The sequence below is a fragment of the Saccopteryx leptura genome, chromosome 9, assembly GCF_036850995.1.
Source record: "Saccopteryx leptura isolate mSacLep1 chromosome 9, mSacLep1_pri_phased_curated, whole genome shotgun sequence".
In the NCBI taxonomy this organism is placed as follows: domain Eukaryota; kingdom Metazoa; phylum Chordata; class Mammalia; order Chiroptera; family Emballonuridae; genus Saccopteryx; species Saccopteryx leptura.
In genome coordinates, this window is record NC_089511.1 from 80,186,532 (window position 1) to 80,204,523 (window position 17,992).

A 17,992-nucleotide genomic window follows, 5' to 3' on the forward strand; every position below is an offset into this window, starting at 1 on the left:
CAAGGAACACTGAAGAAGCCACAATGAGACTGGTAGGAAAAGAGGAAACATAGAGAGGGCTTCCCAGCTCCCCAGAGTGAACGGCAGCCGGGAGAGACTCACATGGTGGGAAGTGAGTTTAGCAGAGAGGGGAGGGTCCTGAGTCCCAGGAACAAAGCCCCAGCCTGCAGCCCCAGATCCTAGAAGAGGCATATGGACAGTATTTAGCTGGAAACAAGACAGGATACTGTTTGTGGGAAAGAGACTGATTTCTCAGACCCAGGATTCTTCTTAAAGGGACCACACAGAAAACCTCTCTCACATCACTCACTTGGGGCTCCGGGGGAAGGGGAGAGAGGAGAGGACTGGAGTAGCAGGAAGAGAGTGTAATCTAGGAGGCTCAAGGAGAAACCTTTTGAGGGACAGCCACCCTAACCTCTGGGACAAGTCACTCCCCAAATCTGAAGTGAATATTTCCCCTGGAAACAGCAAAGCAACAAAGGGAAGCAGGACACCAGCCAAACAAACTCTCCCGGGGCACTCAGAGCAGAGTAGCTTAGAAAGAGGGAGCTTTTGGGACTACAGTAGTAAGTCTTAGGGTTGAGCTGTAGCACCCCCACCCACATGGCTGAGGGCTCACCCGAGGGCAGCGGCAGGACGTGGAAGCCAGCTGGCCACCACTGAGGCCCAGGTGTGTGCTCAGTCTTGCCCGGCTGGGGAGGAGGGGATGTGCAAAAGTGGTCAAGCCCAGCTGCGAGACACCTGCAATCCAACCTGCAGGGGAAGGGTGGGAGCCCCAGAAGGGGCGGAGACCCGCCCTTGAGCAAGGGCGCAGGAGCACAGCCTTACCCCACCCATGGAACCAAAGCTTGTGGCCTGACTTGGGAGCCAGCTCCTCCCATGGGGGTGGAGCCAAAAGCCCAGAACAGGCAGAGTCCCACTACTGAGCATGGGCACACAGTCCTGACCAGCCTGTGGAGCCAAGGCTTGCAGCCATCCCATGAGTGAGCTCCTCCTGCAGGGATGGGGTGAAAGCTCAGAATCAGGGGGAGACCCGCAGCTGAGCAAAGGTGCTCACCCCTGCCCACAGGGCCAAGCATAACACTACCCACAGGGGCAGGGTGAAGGCCAAGGCCACCAAGGCTTGTACACCTGAGCACGTGATCACAGCCATTCCTGTGAAGTAGAGGTAGAAACCACAGCAACAGCCCCAGTGGGCAGGCACCGGCAACGCCCATATCACAATGCCCTAGGCAGCAACAGCACAGGGGGTGGTGGGCCTGCAAACAGACCATACCTAGGGAACACAGAGGCCACACCCAGTGGACACCAGTGGCCAAAACCTTCTTTTACATGGACAAAATGAGAAAGCACAGAAATGCAACACAAATAAATCAAGAAAAACCACCAGAAAAAGACCTGAATGAGTCAGTATAACCAAATTACCAGATGCAGAGTTTAAAATAATGATTTTTAGGATGCTCAAGATATTAGAACAATAGATGGTCATTATGAACACCTAAATAAAGAGATAGCAAATATAAAAAAAGGACATTGAAATAATAAAAAAAAATCAGTCATAAATGACAAATACAATATCAGAAATGAAGAATACAATGGAAGAAATTAAAAACAGGATGGATGAAGCTGAGAATCGAATCAGCGAGTTAGAGGACAAGATAAATAAAGGCACAGAAGCAGAGCAGAAAAAAGAAAAGAGACTCAAAAAGTTGGAGGAAACTCAAAGAGAGCTCTGTGACAACATGAAGAGAAACAATATCCACATCATAGGGGTTCCTGAAGAAGAAGAGAAAGAACAAGGGATAGAGACTTTGTTCAAACATATCATAGCTGAAAACTTCCCCCAATTAAGGCAGAAAAACATCTCATAAGTTCAAGAAGCACAGAGAACTCCATTAAAGAGAAACCCAAAGAAATCTACACCAAGACACATCATAATTAAAGTACCAAAGCTAAGTGATAAAGAGAAAATATTAAAAGCTGCTAGAGAAAAAAAACTATCACCTACAAAGGAGCTCCCATAAGGATGACTTCTGACATCTCAACAGAAACACTTGAGGTCAGAAGGAAATGGCAAGAAATATTCAAAGTAATGCAGAACAAGAGCCTACAACCAAGACTACCTTATCCAGCAAGGTTATCGTTTAAAATTGAAAGAGAAATAAAAAGCTTTCCAAAAAAAAAAAAAAAAAAAAAAACTCAAGGAATTCACCACAACCAAACCAATGCTGCAAGAAATGCTAAGGGGCCTGTTGTAAACAGATCAAATAAGAAAAAGAATATAGCAAAAGAGGAATACAGTTTTAAAGAATAAAATGGCAATATACAACTACATATCAATAATAACCCTAAATGTAAATGGATTAAATGATCCAATCAAAAGACATAGGGTAGCTGCGTGGATAAGAAAGCAGGATCCATACATATGCTGTCTACAAGAGACATACTTTAAAACAAAAAATGCACATAGACTGAAGATAAAAGTATGAAAAAAATTTTTCATGCAAATGGAAATGAAAAAAAAAGCTGGAGTAGCAATATTTATATCAGACAAAATGGACTTTAAAACAAAGGCTATAGTAAGAGATAAAGAAGGTCACGACATAATGAAAAAGGGGGCAATCCATCAGGAAGATATAACCGTTATAAATATCTACACACCTAATATAGGAGCACCTAAATATATAAAGCAGACTTTGATGGATTTAAAGGGTGAGATCAACAGCAATACTATAATAGTAGGGATTTCAATACCCCACTAACATCACTAGATAGATCCTCAAGAATGAAAATTAACAAAGAAACAGCAGACTTAAAGGACACACTAGATCAACTCAACTTAATAGATATCTTCAGAACCTTTCACCCTAAAGCAGCAGAATATACATTCTTTTCAAGTACTCATGGTACATTCTCTAGGATAGACCACATGTTAGGGCACAAAAGCGGTCTCAACAAATTTAAGAAGATTGAAACAATATTGAGCACTTTCTCTGATCATAATGGCATGAAACTAGAAATCAACCACAACAGAAAAACTCAAAAATTCTCAAACACTTGGAAACTAAATGGCATGTTATTAAATAACAAATGGGTTAACAATGAGATCAAAAAAGAAATAAAAAAATTTCTAGAAACAAATGATAACGAGCATACATCAACTCAAAATTTATGGGACACAGCAAAAGCAGTCCTGAGAGGGAAGTTCATAATATTATAGGCATACCTCAAGAAGCTAGAAAAAGCTCAAATAAACAACTTGATTCTGCATCTAGAAGAACTAGAAAAAGAACAGCAAAGTAAAGCCTAGAGCTAGTAGAAGAAAGGAAATAATAAAAATCATAATATGACATAGAGGCTAAAGAAACAATAGAGAGGATCAATGAAACCAGGAGCTGGTTCTTTGAAACGGTAAACAAGATTGGTGAACCTTTAACCAGACTCCACAAGAAAAAAAGAGAGAGGACTCAAATAAATAAAATTAGAAATGAGAGTGGAGAAGTAACAACTGACACAACAGAAATACAAAATATTGTAAGAAAATACTATGAAGAACTGTATGCCCCAAAACTAAACAACCTAGATGAAATGGATAAATTCCTTGAAACATATAATTTTCCAAAAATTAATCTGGAAGAATCAGAAGACCTAAACAGACCAATTACAACAAATGCGATTAAAACAGTTATCAAAACACTCCCAAAAAAAAAAGTCCTGGGCCTGATGGCTTCACAAGTGAATTCTACCAAATATTCAAAGAAGAACTAACTCCTATCCTTCTCAAGCTATTTCAAAAAATTCAAGAGGAAGGAAGACTTCCAAGCTCCTTTTATGAGGCGAGCATAATTCTGATTCCAAAACCAGGCAAAAACAACACAAAGAAATAAAATTATAGGCCAATATCCCTGATGAATTTAGATGCTAAAATCCTCAACAAAATATTAGTAAACCGGATCCAGCAATACATGAAAAAAAATCATACACCATGATCAAGTGGGATTTATTCTTGGGAGGCAAGGCTGGTACAATATTTGCAAATCAATCAATGTGATTCATCACATAAACAAAAGGAAGGAGAAAAACCACATGATAATTTCAATAGATGCAGAAAAAGCATTTGATAAAATCCAGCACCCATTTATGATCAAAACTCTCAGCAACGTGGGAATACAGGGAACATACCTTCAGATGATAAAGGCCATCTATGACAAACCCACAGCCAACATCATACTCAATGGGCAAAAATTAAAAGCAATTCCCTTAAGATCAGGAACAAGGCAGGGGTGCCCCCTTTCACCACTCTTATCTAACATAGTTCTGGAAGTCCTAGCCACAGCAATCAGACAAGAAAAAGAAATAAAAGGCATCCAAATTGGAAAAGAAGAAGTAAAACTATCATTATTTGCAGATGATATGATATTGTATATAGAAAATCCTAAAGTTTCAGTCAAAAAACTACTGGACCTGATAAATGAATTCAGCAAGGTTGCAGGATATAAAATTAATACTCAGAAATCAGAGACATTTTTATACACAAACAATGAACTGTCAGAAAGAGAAATTAAGGAAGCAATCCCCTTCACTATTGCAACCAAAAAAATAAAGTACCTAGGAATAAATTTAACCAGGGAGATTAAAGACTTGAACTCGGAAAATTATAAAACATTGATAAAAAAAAATCAGGGAAGATACAAACAAATGGTGGCATATACCGTGCTCATGGTTAGGAAGAATAAACATCATTAAAATGTCTATATTACCCAAAGCAATTTATAAATTCAATGTAATACCCATTAAAATACCAATGACTTACTTCAAAGATATAGAACATATATTCCAAAAATTTATGTGGAACCAAAAGAGAACACGAATAGTCTCAGCAATCTTGAAAAGAAAGAATAAAGTGGGAGGTATCACACTTCCAGATAAAAAGATATACTACAGGCCATTGTACTCAAAACAGCCTGGTACTGGCATAAGAACAGGCATATAGATCAATGGAACAGAACCAAAAATCCAGAAATAAACCCACACTTTTATGGACAACTGATATTTGACAAAGGAGGTAAGAGCATACATTGGAGTAAAGACAGCCTCTTTAACAAATGGTGTTGGGAAAATTGGACAGCAACCTGCAAAAAAATGAAACTAGACCACCAACTTACACCATTCACAAAAATAAACTCAAAATGGATAAAAGACTTAAATGTAAACCATCTTAGAAGAAAACATAGGCAGTAAGCTCTCTGACATCTCTCGCAGCAATATATTTGCCGATTTATCTCCACAGGCAAGTGAAATAAAAGAGAGGATAAACAAATGGGACTATATCAAACTAAAAAGCTTTTGCACAGGTAAAGCCAATAAGGACAGAATAAAAAGACAAACTACACAATGGGAGAATATAATTGACAATACATCTGATAAGGGGTTAATAACCAAAATTTATAAAGAACCTGTAAAACTCAATACCAGGAAGACAAACAATCCAATCAAAAAATGGGCAAAAGAAATGAATAGACACTTCTCCAAAGAGGATACACAGATGGCCAATAGGCATATGAAAAAATGCTCAACATCACTAATCATTAGAGAAATGCAAATTAAAAGCACAAGAGATATCACCTCACACCAGTCAGAATGGCGCTCATCAACAAAACAACACAGAATAAGTGCTCGCGAGGATGTGGAGGAAAGGGAACCCTCCTGCACTGCTGGTGGGAATGCAGACTGGTGCAGCCACTGTGGAAAACAGTATGGAGATTCCTCAAAAAATTAAAAATCGAACTGCCTCTTGACCCAGCTATACCACTTTTAGGAATATACCCCAAGAACACCATAGCACTGTTTGAAAAGAAGAAATGCACCCCCTTGTTTATGGCAGCATTGTTCACAATAGCGAAGATCTGGAAACAGCCCAAGTGTCCATCAGTGGATGAGTGGATTAAAAAGCTTTGGTACGGATATACTATGGAATACTACTCAGCCATAAGAAATGATGACATTGGATCATTTACAAGAACATGGATGGACCTTGATAACATGATACTGAGTGAAATAAGTAAATCAGAAATAACTAAGAACTATATGATTCCATACATAGGTGGGACATAAAAATGAGACTCAGAAACATGGACAAGAGTGTGGGGCTTATGGGGTTGGGAGGAGGAGACGGAGGGGGTTGGGGGAGGGGAGGGGCACAAAGAAAACCAGTTAGAAGGTGACAGAAGACAATTGGACTTTGGGTGATGGGAATGCAGCATAATCAAATGTCAAAATAACCTAGAGATGTTTTCTCTGAACATATGTACTCTGATTTATCAATGTCACCCTATTAAAATTAATTTAAAAATAAATAAATAAATAAATACCTTCCAAAAAAACAAACAAACACCATTGAGAAAATGAAAGGCAAACCACAGACTGGGAGGAAATATTTGCAAGGCAAACATTCGTAAAGGATGTGTATGGAGAATATTTAAAAAAAATTTTTTTTCCAACAAATGAGAAGGTAAACAGCACAGTTTAAAATAAGCAAAATATTTGAACAGATCTTTAACAAAAGAAGATAGATGAATATTCAATAGACACATGAAAAGAAGCTCACATCTACTAGAATGGCTCTAATCAAAAGGACTAACAATGTCAAATGTTGGAAAGAATGTAAAGGAAGTTGAACTTTATTACATTGTTATCAGAATATATAATGCAAGTACATCCATCTTGGAAAAATCTTTGGCAATTTCCTAATCAAGTTAAATATACATGTTCCCCCACAGACCATCAATTCCACCCCTAGTTACCTACTTTAATGAAATGAAAACATGTGTCCACACAAATACTGGCATGGACACTTTATCACAACAGTACTGGAAGCAACTCAAATGTCCATCAACTAGTGAATGAGTAAGCAAACTGGTACATTCATACAAAGGAATATGGAGTAATAACAACATGGTGAGCTTCTAAAGTGTCATGCTAAATGAAAGGCATCAGACACTAGATGAAAATGACTATGTGTCACATGATCCAGTTGTAAGAAATTTCTAGAAAAGAGACAGGAAAGCAGATCAATGCTTGCCTGGAGTTGGAAGTAAGAGCTTCAGGGGTGATAGAAGAATTCTAAAATTGGATTGTGGTGATACATTCCCAAGTGAAAAATTTCTAAAACTCATCTATTGTACACTTAAAATTTGTGACTTTATGGTATGTAAATTATACCCCAACAAAGCTGCTTTTTAGAGTTTCTGAAAGGAGATACTGCAAACTGATAAATTATTATCTCTGAGTGATAGAAACAAAGGAGATTTGTTTGTTTTGTTCTTGCATTGCTTCTATTTCTTCCTCTCCATAAACATATACTCCATCTGTAACATTAAAAATATTCCCAAAAGAGAATGCAGTGAGAGTGATGTAAGAGGCTGCTCCTAGCACTGTTCTTCACGTGGAGTGGTGCTTGATGAATAGAATAGTCCCTCTTTATTCAAAAGTCCCCTCTTCACGGGGCCATGCACCATGTAGCCAGCTGTGTGATCCTTCCTGACTATTCCAGGACAGCAGCATTAGAGCCTTTCGTCCACCTGGGAGACTGATGGATGCCTGGGCCAGTGCCCTCTGGAGGGCAGCTCCCTCTTGCCATCTAGTCTGCAGGAAGCTTTATTACTGCTCTTAACAGGCTCGCCTACTGCACAGCTTTCTTCCCCGGTGCTTCCTGGGCTCCCACTGCTCCTTCCCCAGCAGAGTCATAACACTGCTGCTGTGATAGCAGAAGTGTTTGCTCTGGAAAAAAAAAACAACTATAAATGTCACAACAAATGCTCAGCAGGAAGAGTGCGGTCTGTGTAGTTGCAAACTAGAAGGCATCACCAGCATCTTTTATCACACACCCCTAAAGAACAGGATGGAGGACCAGAGCCAGGGGCATCTAAGTTTTGCTGGTAGTAAATCACAAAGCGTAGGCTCTGGAGTCGGGAGATTCTGCTGCTGACTTGAGCACACCCTCAGCATCTCTGAGCCTCTGTGTCTTAATCACCTTGAAAGTTTTTGTGAAAATATTTTTAGGAAAAGGAAAAGGGCTTGTCTATTGCAACATGCTACCAAGTTGAGAATGACAGTTGTTCTGACTATTCCTAATGATGCAGGAAGCTCTGGGAATAGGATTCGAGCTCCTATTGGGCATAATCTTACAAAGGGAATTGAGAATTGTCCCTAAAGAGGGTTCTCCTGTGATGTAGCATATTTAGGAATCACTAGAAGACATTGTAGAGTAGGAAAGGAGAGTTCAACAGGGAGGTTCTAGCCAGAAGGAATATCATAAAAACCCTGAAATTGGGGCAGGATGGCACATTATGGACTGGACTTCTCTTCCTGCTGTGAACTGGAATAATTATATGTAACAGCTCTTTCCAAAGAGGCAGCATGGAACTGTGACCCCTGAGAAAAGAGTTACAGATTAGGGGAGCCCTATAATCAGTCCAACCTTCAGCCTGTGGCCACTACAGCTTTCTGCCTAGAGACAAGGACTAAACCATACAAAGTAAAGAAAATTCATCGTCTTGCTGAGTTGAGAGGGTGAAGCAGAAGTTTGGGAAGGCTGAAGTGGCTGGAAGTGGCAGGACATATTTCTGGAACAGAGAAAAAAGGCACCCCAGAAGTCTGCAGAGGGTTCCATGAGTCTTTGATGAGTCCAAGGCTTTGCTTACATAGAATGAAACTCCAGAAAGTCAAGCAAAATAGTCAATGGAAAGTTGTAAACTGGACAGTCCCCAGTGCTGACACAGGCAGGAAATGTTTAAACTCTGACAAGGATGGTGAGCCCTCGGTGATCACTGGGCATTTGGTGGCACCCCTGAGGTCTCATGCCTAATTGAGGCTAAACCATCACTGAAATGAAGACTACTCCAGAGTTTCCCTAGCAAATCTCAGAAACAGACTGCAAGTGATCAAATAATCAAGGAGTTTAACTGCTTTCAGAACAACACCCAACTCTCTTTAAAGGAAGACAACAAAATCCAGACACTCAATAATGTAAAATCCATCATGTCCATATTATCCACTAAAAGTACCAGATGTACCAAGAAGCAGGAGAGAAGCAGACTACAAGGAAGAAGGACCTGTCCATAGAGAGAGATGAGAGAGAGCAGAGACAGTGGAATGGCAGGCAAGGATGCTGAAGTGACTCTTTGCTAAAGCATTTAAAGAAAAAGAGGAACCAAACAAGCAGGGAAGGAGAAGATATAAAGTAGAAAATAGAACCTCTAGAGATTAAAAAACAATCTCTGAAAAGAGTACTTCACTGGATGGGATTGCAACAGATTAGATACTGACAGGAAGATGATCAGTGAACTGGAAGGCACAGCAAGTGAATTTATCCACAGTGAAGCATGGAAACGGAAAAATGAGCAGAGTCTCAGCAAGCTATGGGACAATATAAAACCCTGAGTATAAAAGGGAGGGAGGCAAAAAAATTATTTGGCAAAATCATGGCTACACACTTCCAAATTTGATGAAAATGTGTAAACCCACAGACCCCAAAAAGCTTAACAAACCCCAAGCAGAATAAATACAAAGAAAACCAAACCACAATATATCATAATTAAATTGCTAAAACAAAAACGATACAAATATTGCAAAGTAGCCAGAGAGGAAAACCCACATGTTACATACAGAGGAACAAAACTCTGCAGTCATTTTGGAAGTGGGAGTGTAGAAGGTCTGGAGAGATGAGCAAGACCAGGTCACAGTGGCCCAGAGAGGCTGGGATCTCATTCCAAGGACAGCAAGGAGCCAGACTTATGTGGGGGTGACACCTTGATCCTGGCTGAGGGAAGAGCACTCTGGCTCCAGTGAGAGGACTGTCAGAAGGCCTAGGGGAGGCATGTATGAAATGGATGGACAGTGAGGACAGGCACAAGTATACCAACACAAGAGCTCATTAGGTGTGGTCCCTGCCCTTGGAATTGGAAGATGGGGAGCAGAAGAAAGCACGTCTCTGGGTGGCCCTGGGTGATCGTAGGTGGAGCCTTGGAAATAACCCAGAGGATAGAGCAGGGCTGGGGGAGGATGATGAGCTCAGTGTCCACTGGTGGTGCCAGGCTGACATCCCTGTGGAAGTGGAAAGTGAAGGTACGGTGTGTGCTTTGCTGAGATGGCAGAGGCCAGGGCTTCTCCCACTCAAAGCACACAACTCACCCTAGACACTTTGTTACAATACAGATTCTTACTTGGTCGGCAGCTTGTAGGGCCTAGACATCTGCATTTCCAATAACAGTTTTGGGAGACCACACTGGAGTGGCAAGGGTATGAAGTACACCCATACAAAAGAGTTTTTCTGTGTCAATGTTTTCTTACTTTCGTCTGAGTCTTTATTTTCAGAAAGGTTAATGCTCCCTCCAAAGAAACAAACAAAAAAAACACCCAAAACTCGATCATCTCTATCGGCCACCACCACCCTAGAAGACACATATCGGGGCACTGGCTTCTTTCCAAATCTTCCTGCGTGGCTCACTCACTCTTAAAATACCCTTGATCACAGACACTTCTAGAATGTGAGCTGACCTGGAACACTTTGCGTCAAGGGCAGAAAAGCTTTCAAGTGGTTTCCTGGAACAAGAAAGAGAGAGAGGAAGGTTTCTGAAAATTGAGCTTAGTGGATCACACCAGTGGCCAAGAACAGAGTGGTTGTGTTCGCTGAAAGGAATGCCAACCTCCTGCACCCCGCTGAACCTCGGTCTTTTCACCTATAAAACGAGGACTGCAGCAGCCACCTTGCAGAGTGCCGGTGAGAAGGAGTGGAGATTCCATGTGCAAACTGGAGGTCCTGGGGCATGACTGCAGCGAGCATGCAGGACAGGCAGCCCCTCCTTGTTCCCAAGCCCAATTGCCTGGGCCCAGGATCAGTGCACTTGGGTTTCAGTGCAGCCCCATCACTTACTACAGGGCACTTACTACAGATGACCAGTTACAGAGTAGTCTGAACATCTTTCTTAACCTCTCTGGGCCATCTCTGGAACAAGGACAATAAGTCACCACACAGACACGTGTCAATGAATAATGAGTTTGTGTTTGCAAAGCACCTAGCACAGCAGCTATGCATGACGGGAGCAATTCATGTTCGGTTGATCCTCCACTTTCCTCTCTGGGAGACATCTTACTAAGACTTCACAAAAAGACCCTGGATATTCTTTCCACAAGCCCACCTACACTGGGGCTGTGAAATTCACAAGGGAAAATAGCCCTTTGTGTGTGTTAGCGGATGACAGCACAAAGCACAGACATTTCTCATCAGGCATCCCTGATTGTGTCACCGCTGTGATTGGCTGCTTCCTGCCATCTCCCTTCTCCATGTCTGTGCACATCCTTGTCCTGGTGTTTACTGAACTGTCCAGTTTCCAGAGTCCACCTACTGTCACCTTGGAGCCCAAGGCATAGAAAATGTCCACTTTGCAAAAAAGGATATAAAGGCTTGTTTGCAACACACTGAACTGTCTCTGGGACCAAAGTGGACTCCCAAGGCTCTGAACTCACAGCCAGATTAATCCCTGCATCTGCAGCCAGGAAGGTTATCGCTAAGAGACCTCAGGTGGACAAGTCCGAAGCTTGAAGCCGCCTGCCCCAGTGGCTCCATCACTGCAGAATGAGTTCTGGTTTCCCACACAGACTCTAGTCCAGATAGCAGGAAGCATTCCCTGTGCTCAACTTCTCTGTTCCACTCAAACATGCAGAAGACAGACGTGAGTGATGAGAAAACAGATTACAGAGACAGTAGTGCGGCTGGTGAGCCCATGTCTAGGGTAGAGCACTGCCCCAGCCCATGGAGGATGGGAGGAGGGATGACAAGCTCTGGGATGGGTCTTACCATGAATGGCAAAGCTGCTAAACACCCTGACAGAGACAAGTCAAATGGGTTTGATGCCCAAGTGGGTCACACATGAGGGGCACCTTTAAGGCATGACATTGGATTGCTTTTCTGATAAAGTGACCAGTCACCCTCCAGATCAGTAGCAAGCTAAAATATAAAGAGCTGGAGGCCACTGGGGTGAGAAGTCACTAGAGAGACTCTGTGATGCTGCTATACTTGAATGTCACGTGAGACCCAGACAGGACCTGGACTCAAACCTATCAGCCTTCCCGGACATGCGGACCTACACCTCCAGCCTCCCTAGGCCAACATAACACAACAAATCAGCCCCTACCCAACACTGCAAACTCCACATTGGGTCACAGGAGGGATAAATGTCACATGACCAAGGTGCTCAGGCCCTTTGTCCCAGAAGAGTCATGACTTCCTCTGAATTGTTATGCCTTGTGAGCTCAGCCCACAAAGACAGAGGAGCTGAGCTTTATTAAGGAGTTTGGACTCAGGTTCTTATCCCATGGCCAGCACAAACAGGTGTAAATATCTAGAACTGTACACATCAGAGGTTAACGCTCTTGTGGACCAGCATGAAGTTCCTAGCAGACTGTCCCTGGTCCACAGACCGGCAGTTGAAAGCTACTGATGTATTACGTCATAAAAATTGCCATGGGGAGAGAGAAATGGTACTGGGTCTTTTGGTATCTAGCAGTGACCGCCCTTCCCTAGCCCCACCTGATTTTCTTTCATTTTAGCAAGACTCTCACACAGAAAAGTGTGCAAAGCCATGAATGAGCACAAAGTGTCACATTCATGTAAACCCCACCAAGGGCTCAATTTATTTTTTAAGCAGCTTTATTGAGATGTGATTCACAGACTCTGCAATTTACCCACTTACACTGTGCAATTCAATGATTTCTTGTGTATTTAGAATTATGCAGCCATCATTACAATCAATTTTAGAACATTTTTATTACCCCCAAAAGAAACCCTGACCACTTTAACTATGACTCTCTGGATCCCAGCCTTCCTTCCAGCCCTTGGAAGCTTCTCATCTACTTTCTGTCCCTATAGACTGGCCTGCTCTGAACTTTCACATGAATGGTGTCATATAGTATGTGATGTTTTGCGACTGGGTGTTTCCTTTCACTCAACCTATTTTCAAGTTTCATCCATAATGTTACATGTATTAGCATTTCATTCTTTTTTTATGGCTGAGTAATATTCCATTGTATGAATAAACCACACTTCTCTGTTTAACAGTCATTGAGCATGTAAGTTGTGTCTACCTTTGGGCTACTATAAATACTGCTGTTCCAAACATTTATGTACAAGTTCTATGGGGATGCATGCATTCCTTTATCTTCAGTGTATTCCTGGAAGTGGAATTGCCAAGTCATATAGTAATTCTATGTTTAAAGTTTTGCCAATTTTCTTTTGAGAAACTACTTATTTTCTATTATTTAGAGTCTTATGGGATAGTAACCAGGTCCCCTGGCCATCCAACCACTGGGTGATACTGACCCAAACAAAGCCCACCTTTCTTGGTTCTGGCTCAATTCCAAACTCATGTCTCTGGCTTTCCTGTTGATTCTGAGAGTTTTCACATTCCTCCCAGTCAATCCATATTGACTAGGTTTTTCATTGCCGTTCCTATTGCTCGCCTCCAAAGCTCTCTGCTTGAGGGTCTTTCTCAGACTCAGAGCAACCGATAGGTCTTAATGTAATGCAATGTTGGGTAGGCCATGATATCAGATTGCCAAGGTTTAGGTAGGTAACCCAGAACAATCCACCAGGTTGAACCCAAGACTTCAGTAAACCTTTTTACGTGGGCCACGAGGCTGGTATTCGACCACAGGCACGCAGCAGACACTCCGGGTCCCACGGCAGGTGTCACTGACTCTCCTCTGACTTCAGCCCCGTGAGCAGGCCTGCACACACCTAGACTCCCCCAGCACTGCCAGCCTCACCCTCAAGCACAGCCAGCCTCACCCTCAAGCACTGCCAGCCTCACCCCCAGCACTGCCAGCCTCACCCCCAGCACTGCCAGCCTCACCCCCAGCACTGCCAGCTTCACCCTCAAGCACAGCCAGGCACTCTCCGTGATCTGTCCCTCTCCCCTGCAACACTGTCAGGGTCACTCAGCCTGCACACAGAGAAGAATGGGGAGTTACTGTCCCCAGGGGTAACACTTCAAACAATGGGGCCCCGAGCCAGCCTCTTAGCCTTCCCTGAGACAGCTCAGAGGCAACCCTGTTGCTTGCTGAAACTGGGCCCTCCTGCTGGTGGCAGTGACCTCACTGAACACCTGGAGAGTATGGCTTCCCCTTTCTCTCCTTCACTCACCTGCCCCTTTATGCATACTTCCCAAAATCACCTCCTGAGAAAACACCACACCCTGTGCTTCACCAGCATCCGCTTAGGGAAAAATTAAAATAAAACAATCAGTAAGTTCTCCTTAAGAAGAGTCCTCCACTCCGCGGTGTACAGTGTACACAGGAGATAAGAGACCGGACCGGGAGACAGGCTCCCCAGGCCCACCCTGTTCCATGAGGCTCAGACAGAGTTCGGACCCACATCTGTGAAACAGGCTCCTTGGGAAGGGTGCTCACAAAGGCTCCTGCCACCCAACAAGTTCTGAGTTAAGAATGGGTTTCTTTTTGGCCCTAGCCAGTTGGCTCAGTGGTAGAGCTTTGGCCTGGCATGTGGAAGTTCTGGGTTTGATTCCCATTCTGGGCACACAGATGCTGAGCACACAAAAGAAGCACCCGTCTGCTTCTCCACACCTTTCTCTTCTCTCTCTCTCTCTTCTCCTGTGGCTATGGCTTGATTCTAGTAAGTTGGCCCCAGGCACAGAGGATGGCTCCATGGCCTCACCTCAGGCACTGAAATAGCTCAGTTGCTGAGCAACACCCCTAGATGGGTAGAGCATCACCCAGTAGGGGGTTTTCCATGTGGTTCCCAGCCATTGGGGTGCATGCACAAGTCTGTCTCTCTGCCTCCCTGCCTCTAAGTAAAAGGAAAAAAAGAACTAGTGTTTTTGATACTGCCGTGGGCACTAACGTCTCTCTTGGGTCTCAGGCCTGTGGGCTCTGCATGCAGGTATTTCTCCGGTTTACTCGTGACCCTGCTGCCTAACCCATGTCCAGGTCCTGTGGCCATGCAGGGAGACAGGAGTCAGCGAAACATCCTGTGTGTGGCCTACCCTGGGTCCAGTTTCATTGAAGTCATACTTGCAAAGCCCAGTTGTGGCCCTGGGCAGTGGCTGTGCTCTAGAAATCAGCCTCCCAGATGTTCATGTCACCCCACCCAGTGACCCTCACCTCCAGACCACCTGTTTTCTGGCTGGTGATCCTGAGCCACAGCTTGAGGTACGCATCAGATGCTGGCTTCATCATGATCCTAGAGGTTGTAACAGCACCAGGTTCTAGGCCGACCCTTGACGCATCTGTTTGTTCACCCATTCATTAATTCAACTAGCACTCATTTAAAACTTAGTTTCTCCTAGCCATCATACATGATTTGGATATACCACAAAAAAAGAGTAGATTCTGGTCATAGAAGTCAAAATCTCCCAGGAGTCTGACCAGGCGGTGGAGCAGTGGATAGAGCATCATACTGGGATGCAGAGAACCCAGGTTTGAGACCCCGAGGTCACCAGCTTGAGCACGGGCTCATCTGGTTTGAGCAAAAGCTCACCAGCTTGGACCCAAGGTCGCTGGCTTGAGCAAGGGGTTGCTCTGTCTGCTGAAGGCCCATGGGCAAGGCACATGTGAAAAAGCAGTCAATGAACAACTAAGGTGTCACAACGAAAAACTGATGATTGATGCTTCTCATCTCTCCGTTCCTGTCTGACTATCCCTGTCCCTGTCTATCCCTCTCTCTGACTCTCTCTCTCTGTCTCTGAAAAAAAAAAAAACCCAAACAAACAAACCAAAAAATCTCCCAGGAGCAGGGAAGGCAGAAGACAGACAGTGGGCGATGGAGGTGCAGGCTGGTTGAGTGGTGGGGAGGGTGGGGAGGGGGAAGAAGTGGGGGGAGTAGAGGAGACTGAGGAGGTGTGATGTATCAGACGTTTTCATACCCTGTCCCTCATCTTGGCACACCACTTGCTCCGGCCATTGCTGCAACTATTGGCTGCCCTTAGACGGGGCCTGGCAACACCAAGCTCTAGCTGTCCCACATCCTCCTGCTTCCTGTCTTGTACCTCCCTGCCAACACTGGGTGGGCTGCCTGGAGCAGCTTGATCGTGCTCACCATGTGAAGGGAGAACAACCCTGGGGTACCCTGACCCGTGGGTGACGTGGCTGCTGGAGAAACGCTCCTGTTTTTACTATCGACGGTGGAAATCTTCAGGCACATTCCAGAAGATTCTTCAGAGTGCTCCCCGGTGGTTCACAGATGTGACCAGCTGAATGACACACTCTTGGACTAGCTTATCCTCCTTTCTTGTTTCACTCTTTCTTGTATAGCCATCCATGGATCACTTTGCAAAATAAAATACGTGCATTGAAGCCCTTGGCTTAGCACCTAGTTTGGGGTTAAGGGGACATACACTCAGAGGCGCAATTAGCCCTGTCTTAGGGGGCAGAAAGAAGTCAAGAAGAAGCCTGAGTAGAGGTAGGCCAGGTAAAGAAGGGGGTGGACAGGGCTTTCAGTCCTGGCCGAGGGGCCAGACACTAAAGGCATAGCTGTGGTGTCTCCTGTGACCTGTGACTGGTTTTATAGTTGAGAAGACCTGGGAAGAGATGACACTGGAGAAGCAGGCAAGACCTAAGTCATGAAGGCCTTGCCACCACCCAGGACTTCCATCTGGAGCCTCAGAGATCTTTTGGAAATTAGAACACCAGGCAATCTCCTGCATGGGACACCGTCTGCATCTGAACTGACATTGTGCTGACTAAGCACAGTACCCTGCACACTGTCCCCAAAGCTCCCTGGGGGACCTACCAATGCTCCCTATGCATTGGGGAAAATGCAAATGGACCAACTGAGGCAGAGAGACATGTCGTAGCTTCGCCAGCCCACAAGCACACAGCTATGTCTCGCAGCTAGTGAGTGGCAGGGACACCTTATAAACGAGGATCAGGGGCTCCAAAGGCCCCACTCTCAGCCCCTAGGCTGCGTGGCTGCTCCCCTGAAAAGGAAGGCATAAGACTCACATCTCTCCTCCTCGCACTCTGGAGCCTTCCCTAGGTCAGGGCTTCTCAATCCTGGGCTGCTTTTCCTCCGGGGATGTTTGGCAATGTCTGAAGACATTCTTGGCACAACTTGGGCAGGAGGTTGTTGCTGGCATCTAGTGAGTAGAGGCTAAGGGTCCTGATTAACACCCTACAATGCACAGGACAGTCCCTCAGCCCCAACAACCGAGAATTCTTGAGGCCAGCAAGTCCATCTTGTCGAGGAGACAGAAGCCCTGCGCTGAGTCTGGACGCAGCCCCGCCCCCGCTTCACCTTCCTTTGCTGGGTGTGAGCTGAAAGGGGTGTGCAGTCAGGACCACGGGGAAGTGGGGAGACAGGAGGAAGCCAACCAGCCAGTGCACATTGTGCCATTCAATGCTTTTGTGACACTGGTGGTGGTCACAGGGAGGTGATAATGAGTTAACCACATGTCACGGTTAAACGTGAGGACATGTTGATGGACAAAAGACATCTGTACTAACCCAGTGCGTGTGGTGGCTGGGAGAGTGCATGGACACCCAGACATGGAGTGAAATGGGCATTTTGAATTTGGGGGATCAGAGCTGCCGTAGAAATTTCCCCACGGGGCCATCAGAGAAGAAAAGCGCAGATCTAGAGCAGGTGTCCCCAAACTACGGCCCTGCAGGCTGCATGAGGCACCCTGAGGCCATTTATCCGACCCCCACCGCACTTCCGGAAGGGCCACCTCTTTCATTGGTGGTCAGTGAGAGGAGCACTGTATGTGGCGGCCCTCCAACGGTCTGAGGGACAGTGAACTGGCCAGAAGGGACACCTCTTTCATTGGTGGTCAGTGAGAGGAGCACTGTATGTGGCAGCCCTCCAACGGTCTGAGGGACAGTGAACTGGCCCCCTGTGTAAAAAGTCTGGGGACCCCTGAGAGGGTTAGATCCTGGTGCTGCTTCCAGCTCTAGGGGTCAAAGAGACTTCCAACTGATT